Consider the following 8,796-nt stretch of genomic DNA (forward strand, 5'->3'; position numbering starts at 1 on the left):
ATGAATTCATCACAACTGATTCAAAGCTCTTCCTGACTTCCTGAACTACCCTCACCCTTGATCTACCCGAAACAAGACTGAATCTCTATCGAGAACCCGCTCTGATACCACTTGTAAATGCGGATGAGACAATAATAAAGTGCAGAAAGTAAAGAACACAAGAACTTTGTTAACGAGGTTCGGTTTTTCCTACTCCCCGGGACCTAGTCCAGATTTCGATTCCACTAGAACGAGAAAGCAAATACAACCTATTCGCAAACGCGTAAATTAAGCACAACCCTCTTAATTCACCGCTTCGTTCTATAACATGAAATCTTAAGGATAATTCTCTACCCTTAACTAGACTAACACCAAGCCTAGATTTAAACCAAGATAACCTAACCTTGGGCTAAACTCCCCCTGAGCCTAGACTTCAGATCTTCAACTCTCTTGAGCAACCTTCACACACACGTCACACCGACGAACAAAGAAGCTTGAACAACTCAAGCACCAAACCGCGAAACTAAGCCGCACACCAACAGAAAGCTCTCTAGGATTCTAACCTTTATGTCTCAGCTCTCTTGCTTCTCTAGGACGTGCCTAACACCTCCTTATATACCCATCAATACTTCCTAATCACCATAGGAGAAGATTTCCAAATCTCATAAGAAAAAGACTTTTTCCTTTTTGCTATTTTCCTTTTCCTTGTAAAACTCCAATTTAATCAACCAAAGAAATAGTAGTTTTCCTCTTCAATTTATCCTCAAACCGTCATTCAATATTGCCTTCTCAAGTCTTCTAGAAACTTCTCACGCACATAAAACAACAGCAATCTTGTAACAGGTCTTGAATCACACAGACACTACTTCAGACAGACCAATACATCTTCAGGGATGACTATCGGAATTGTTTCTCTACTAAGGATACATGGCAACACACTCGCCATGTTTTGGATCCAGTTTCTTGGCACACTGCGGTCTGGTTCACTCATGCAACTCCTAAGTACTCTTTCACCATTTGGCTAGCAGTCCTGAATCGCCTTTCTACAGGGGACCGGATGCAGAGTTGGAATAGTGGTGTCGATGCAACATGTGTCCTCCGCAACTCTGCCGTTGAAACAAGAGATCATCTTTTTTCTCTCGTGTTTTTTCGGCAGAAGTGTGGAAAGGCCCGGCGTTCTGCATTTATAAGGCGCAATTCTCAACGGATTGGCTGTCTATCATTTCTTATGTATCTACACAAGGTCTCAACCGCGCCGATGCTTTTTTAGCTCGATATACTCTGCAGATTCTGGTACACACACTGTGGAGAGAAAGAAATGATCGCCGACATGGATCCCCTCCAAGGACACCAACTCAACTCATTGCTTGGACTGACCGTCATATCAGGAATCAATTATTAGCCATTCAACTTACTGAGGATACTCGATACAAGAATGGTCTTCTTACCTGGCTTGCTTCTCGACCATTGCCCTTATCTGATCAACTTCTAAGTTTATGATTTATGCTTTTTAAACTTGTATTAACTTTCCTTCTGCACTACCGTTGCATTTGATTTCAAAAAAAAAAAAAAATGAGAGAGCCACATGCATTCTTTACCCGGAGATAACGCGACCGAGCTGCCCTTGTATCGCTCATTATATTCCTTCATTTTCGTTGCTCTATAGTCTATAAGTATTCTTCATCGGTGTGGATCTAATACGATATGATAGTTCCGAGGGGGAAATAAGACGTCGTTCCATATAGTTACCAATTTTTAATTTCTTTTTATTATCCCTCTATGTAGCACGTCTAGTTAGGAAACTATTGTTAAGATGACTATATATTATAGTTACGTACGTATCAGTAGTATATTTTGAATCTTTTAAACAAGGGTCATATTAATCAAAACAATGTCTTCTCTATTTGATCCCCCTACTCCAACAATATTACTTACACAATGACATGTAAGTGAAGCCTTTACAACAATATTAGTCACTGCTGGCCTTTACATAAAACAAGTGAAGCCCAAATTGTAAACCACATATTATTAAGAGAAAGTATTGTTAGTGTGTCACACAATTCATTAGTGCTTTAACTTGGACCACATAATTTGAATAAGTGATGTCTAGTGACATAACACGCTTTTACTCGAGTTGAGCATTTATATCTTTAAACAAATGAATTCAACATATCTTTCAATAACGTTAATTTATTATCCTTTAGGAAACATGCATGAAACATCAATAAAAGAAGAAATTTTAAAGAGAAGACGAAAACAAAAAGACGACTTGTTACTCTAGAGAGTGCCTAAAAACTTAGCCCAAAGCGCGAAAACTCCTCAGCTGCTTGTTACTCTTTCCACTTACGCACAACCACATGATACACCTCGTACGTAGGCTTTAGAAGATTCATCTATATATAACGCGGGATAAATTCACAACCGTCTGTCGATCGATCAGTTTGAAACCCTTCAGATTTAAAAAGAAGAATCTGCCCTAGCCGCCAGCTATTCCCGAGTCGTCAAGAGTGCTCCCGATCTCCGGCGCCGGTGTAGCTATGGCTCGCCGCCGTCGGACCTTGCCTCCGTTCTGTTGCTCTGCTCGTCTCCCGTCAAATCCAAGCTCGGCTCATTTCCAGTTCTCTCTCAAACCGCAATTCCGGTTTCCGTTTAGGCGCAAATCCCGCCGTCGTCTGTCTTCTCCATCTGCTCTTGGCGCTTATCTTATTGGTCTCTCCGGAGTCTTTCTTTGTACCGGATCTTTCTCCGGCTTTTGCCCAGGTATTGCCATGTCTCTTCCCGGATCTGGGTCGGATTTTCTCTCAATGTTGTTTGGGCGAACCGCTCTATCAGACTCAGCTGCTAGTCTCCGTCAGGTGATGCCACGGCCGGCTCTTTTACCGACTCCACCTCCCCTCTTATCCCCCTTTTGCCTCGTTTCCGCCTCGTTTGTCAACCCGAAGTACCAGCTGCTGATGGGGTCCTTTGGTCCGTCCTTTGCCACCCTTCCGCTCTGCCGCCTACTACTTTCTCGGTTATGCTAGGTCTTGTGCCGAGAACCCTGAGGTCGAGTTTTTGGTGGGCCTGGTCCAATACTTCTTGGATTTGTGCTGCTGCCTTCCCCTTAGTGGGTTCGAGTTTCTGGTTCCCTAAAAGAGTCTGGATTGACTGCTGTTGTCTTCTATTTGTGAGGACGTTTGGGGTTTGCTTCCTTCTGCTATGGGAGTTATCAGTTTGCATAAGAATCGGCTATGGTCGAAGATCGTTGTGGTTTGGATATACTTCTATCCAACACTTCTATGGGATTGGATATACTTCTATCCTGCATCCTTGTTTTGCTTCCTTGTCCAGGTTATTGGAGAATAGCATTCACCTGTCATCCTTGCTTCTATGGCGTCTAAGATGCTGCTATTGTATTGCACAGCCAGCCTCTGTTCTTGAAGGATGCTTTCCAGAGATTTCTTTCTCTGATGTTTTCAACGGCTTAGTTGCTTGGTGCCCTGTCACCTTTGTCTCTGCCGCCCATTCTAGGATTGTCTTGCTTCCCTCTGTGGAAGCGTCAATCTCGTGCAACATCTTCCCTTGTGGTCCGGTTGTTGTCCAAAGTAACCTCTCACTTTTCCGCTCCGTTGTTATCAAGGATCGAGAATTCTGCGATTTTAGTTATTGCCGAAGTGTTAGGAGTACTTTATTCTATCTTTATGTATGCTTTTATTTTGGCGTTTGGCCTTGCGTTTGGCCTTGCGTTTGCATCAGGGAGTTTGTAGCTTTGGCTCCTCCCTTTGTAACCTTTCCCTCATTGGAGGATGTTTAGTTTGATATAAAAACCTTGGTGCACAAAAAAAAAAAAATTCACAACCGTCTTCTGGAAATTCATATCAACCTCTCTTCCTTCTCGGCCTCAAGTTTCAACACCAGTTTCTTGATCGCAAATATCTTGACGTACAACAGGGAAGAGTCTTTAAAGATCACACTTGTGATTATATAAAACAAGATTTTCAAAATTAATAACTTATGTGATCGCTTCATTTTAGTAATGGGCCTAACTCAACACCCAAAAACTAGCTCAAGAGAGGAGGATTGCCACATACTATATATATTGCCCAAGAATGACAAACCTAACCGATGTGGGACAATATTCTAATACATCCTCCTCACGCTCAGGACAGGACATTTGTAGCGTGAAGTTTGTGGGACTGGACATCCACGGGTGGTCCACAATCGGAATTGAATCTGGCTCTGATACCATATTAGTAATGGGCCTAACTCAACACCCAAAAAAGCTAGCTCAAGAGAGGAGGGTTGCCACATACTATATATTCCAAGAATGACAAACCCAACCGTTGTGGGACAATATTCTAATACACCCCCTCACGCTCAGGACTGGACATCTGTAGCGTGAAGTTTGTGGGACTGGACATCCATGGGTGGTCTACAATCGGAATTGAACCTGCATGCGATACCATTTTAGTAATGGGCCTAACTCAACACCCAAAAGCTAGCTCAAGAGTGGAGGTTTGCCTCATACTATATATATTTTCCAAGGAATTAATATTTTCTCGATGTGGGACTCTAACACACCTCCCTCACACTCATGACTGGACATCTGAAGCGTGAAGTTTGTGGGACTGGACATCCACAGATAGTAGCCCACTTTCGAGAAAATTGAACCTTAGCTCTGATACCATTTTAGTAATGTGCCTAACTCAACACCCAAAAGCTATCTCAAGAGAGGAGGGTTGCCACATACTATATATATTGCTCAAGAATGACAAACCCGACCGATGTGGGACAATATTCTAATACTACATATGTCAATTTTATCGATTAGATATTTTACAATGTGTTAAACAAATTTTTGTTTTCACAATATAAAAATATAATTCTTGAAATAATTACAAAAAATTCTAAGGTTCAATTTCTTCCCCATTTCGAGCATGAGATCCTCACCCTTCAACCTAGCAAATTGGGGGCTCCAGAAGACATATTTGGTTGGCCACAAAGTCAGGAGAATACACTGCGAAATCAGGCTATCACGAGGCCACCAAAAGTGAGTTGCAGAACCTAAGCTCGAATGTCAATGCATATGATTTTAACTGGTTAAAGAATGTCTGGCACCTGGAGTGTCCACCAAAGGTGAAGTTCCTCATATGGAAAGCTCTAAACAACGCTCTACCTACTGGTCAGAATCTCCAATCAAGAGGAATTAACCCAACTGCCGTTTGCCCCCATTGTAAGAAAGAGGAGACATGCCTTCATCTATTCTTTCATTGCCCGGTGGCCATAGAAACCTGGAAGCTTGGCCCTTTTAAACACCCACTTCAAACACCGCTCGTCCCTGATCTTTTCTGTGGACTTAAGACCGCCATCAAAATGGTTTGTCTCCCACCTACGGGTATCGGGAAAGGATCTATAGCCCCCTGGATATTGTGGACGCTCTGGATCTCCCGAAACAAGAAAATCTTTGAAAACCGACAGATCTCTCCTGCAGAAATATTAAACTCGGCTATCATTAATGCAAAGGAGTGGCTCTCCGCGCAGGAACAACCGACTCTATCTCAACCCTCAACCCAGATCCAGGAGAATCCCCCAAATCGGCCGGATACAACTCACTGCTTCACTGATGCAGCTTGGCGTGAAGACACGAATGAAGCGGGATTTGGCTGGATCTTCGCTGACAATCACCATGCATCTGAGATATCTGGTAGCGCTGCTGCGAAAGATATTGGATCTCCATTGGTGGCCGAGGCCACTGCTCTCCTTCTCGAAATCCACCAGGCTCTAGAACTTGGCATCACGAGAATTACTTTTGCTTCAGATTCACAATTGTTGATCAAAGCACTTCAATCAGAGGCTTCCTCAAAGGACCTCTACGGGATTCGCCACGACATCCTCCTCTTATCTCTCAAATTTGATCTTTGTGTTTTTACTTTTGTTCGAAGAGAACTTAATCAAAAAGCCGATAGGGTAGCTAAATCGGCATTGATTTCTTTCACTCGCTGTACCGAAGTCTAATTAATGAAACCGAGTTTTGACAAAAAAAAAAAACAATTTTCTAAACAACGTATATAAACAAAAATATATTTTTAATTATTTTTAAAAACATGAAAAGGAACTACAAGAAGATTATAAATTTGAACAATTTACAAAATGAGAAAAGATAAATATAATACATATATATATATATATATACTAAAAGGAAAAAGCTTGTAAATTATAAAATCAACTAATTATCCTAAAATTATTTTTAAAAATGTAAGAAAATAATTGTTGGAAATGTATACATTTAAATGATTTAGAAAACGTATGAAGCTAAAGATAATTATAAGAAAATTCCCAAAAGGGAATAATTCTAATACGTATATACTAAAAGGAAAAAGGTATTATACTCAAAATTTGTTAAAAACAATTTAAAAATACAAAAAAATAATTAGAAGAAAACTACAAATTTTTTAAAAATTAAAATTGTAAAGAAAACAATTATTATACATATATACTAAATGAAAAAGAACAGTAAATTATAAGATCAATTATTAATCCTATAATTGTTCTCACAATGTAAGAAGATAATTAAAATATAAAAAATTTAGGAAAACGTATATAGACAAAAATATATATATTAACAATGCATAAGACATTAACAAATTTTAAAAACGATTTTAAAAATATAAAAGTGTAATTCTAATGTGAATATCTTTAAAATTAAAAAGATGGCTGTAAATTATAAAATCAATTATTAGTGCTAAAAGAAAAATGATTGTAAATATTTAATTACATATATATGAGCAAGTAGATTGTGCCATATTTTATGACCAAACAAAATATTTCTTCAACAACAATCAACTTTGATTCAGATGCGATCTATTGGTAAAGCTTTGTTTATTTATTTTTTTTTGGGTAAAAATATTAATTTTGTAATGAAATTGTCTCAATCTTATATGAGACAACCTCAACTTATAGGAACAAATAGATTGTCTCATATTATATGACCAAAAATAGATGGTCTCACATTAAAGAATTTATATAAAATATATATGTTTATGTAAAACTCAGACAGTATGTTTACATGTTATGCATATGTTTGGGTTTTCTTAGGATTATTATATTTACCTCTAATTTGTTTATCAATTTTTAATAATTTATTTAGATATATAGTATCATGTATATTTGGTATCCAAATACTACCTCACATATTGACACTAATTTAATTTAAAAGTAGATTAGGATTTCTAGAAAAATATTTTATTACATAGAATACCCTGCAATAGAGTTCAAATTTTTTTAATAAATTTTTAAAATAATTTTTTAAAATACTGAATTTTGGATTCTAAAATATTTTAATACAAGCCTCCATATAATTTGTAAAGATATGTATTGTACTAAAGTAATTTTATTATAATTAAGTGAATTTTGCGATTTAAATTCTAAACATGTTGATAGTTTGGCTGAACTAAAATTGAACATACTGCAATATGTAAATAAAACTGTAGAAGGAGTTACTATTATTTCGGAATAAGCACTAATGTAACCCGAATGAGTATAATAAACACAAAAACAAATAATATTTTCACTAATGCATAATTTTTTTTACATATCCAACTTGTCAAGCAGCACTGATAAGCTTGGAATATCCGTCACTTTGGAAAACTCCAGCCACAACTCATGTAAACCGGGCAGGTAGACCAGGACAGCAAACACCGTTGCCAACACAAGGGTGTATAAGGCAACCACTCCCAGGTAGATTGGAGAGGTGAATATATTGAATCTCAAAGTAGCCTAGCAGGACTCAATTTCATCCAAATTTAAACAACGTTGCACAAAGGGAGTAGCCATTCCAATAGCTGAGATGGGTTCCAAACGCCGTCGAGCTGTGTTTCTCCTCTCAGTCTAGCCATCAATAATATAACACCTCCACGCTAGTAAGTAACAATAGCATCGATGCAAACCCACAAACAAATGGACGTGGAGGAGAGTAACCCAAACACGGTAACAAAAGTTTTTTGGTGAGAAATAGGGAGAAAACTCTCCCTTTTTTTCTTTACCTATCCATGAGGCCTGAGATGCCTCCTTGAGAAGCTGTGACAGACTCGTCGTCAAAGACGTAAACTTAGAATCAACGTTCACTTTTTCTGCTTCTAGCTTCACCAGCAGTCTCTTGATCGAGACAATTCTGATGTGCAATGCGTCTCGACGTTGAGCCGTGATCTTTGCCGATGCGAAGACCAAGTCTACGGATCTCTGCTTCTCCATTGCGGTTTCTTTCAACAGTATGGCTTGGGTTTGAGCAATCTGGACTCTCTGAAAAGCCTCGAGTCCTTCTTTAATGACGGTTTTGTATTTGGCTAGCAAAGAGATGTAACCAATAGAAGCTGAGCTGAGTACCTCGTAACATGTACCGGCTGATATAATCTAATCGAAGTTTGGATGGTTTACGAGATCATGTGCACTTAGACCGTGCAGCTTCTTTAGGGTTAGCTTCAAGCCCTCTATGCTCTCTGATGTAGCGGATGATTCACTTGTGGTCGAAGTAACTGATGATGAGCCAAGGACTGAGCTTATCTTTGAGGACGTTTTTTCTCTATGGGTATGAACAAGATTGTTCAATGATATGGTAAGGCGAGAAGTCTTTGAGTGTTACCAAAGTCAAGTCAAAAGATATCAAGAAACTGCGATTGATTCAGATGTGAGAGCCTTCCATTGTCTATTCAAAAACTATCTATATAAAACTAAAACAAACATGGGATTTGGATTCTTCGGCGAGTATCTCCGCTATGTTAATGGAAGAATCCGTGTCTGCCTTAAGACCATCTTTGTCAATAACTCTTGGAGAGGCAATAA

The sequence above is a fragment of the Camelina sativa genome, chromosome 15 (genome assembly GCF_000633955.1).
Source record: "Camelina sativa cultivar DH55 chromosome 15, Cs, whole genome shotgun sequence".
Taxonomy (NCBI): domain Eukaryota; kingdom Viridiplantae; phylum Streptophyta; class Magnoliopsida; order Brassicales; family Brassicaceae; genus Camelina; species Camelina sativa.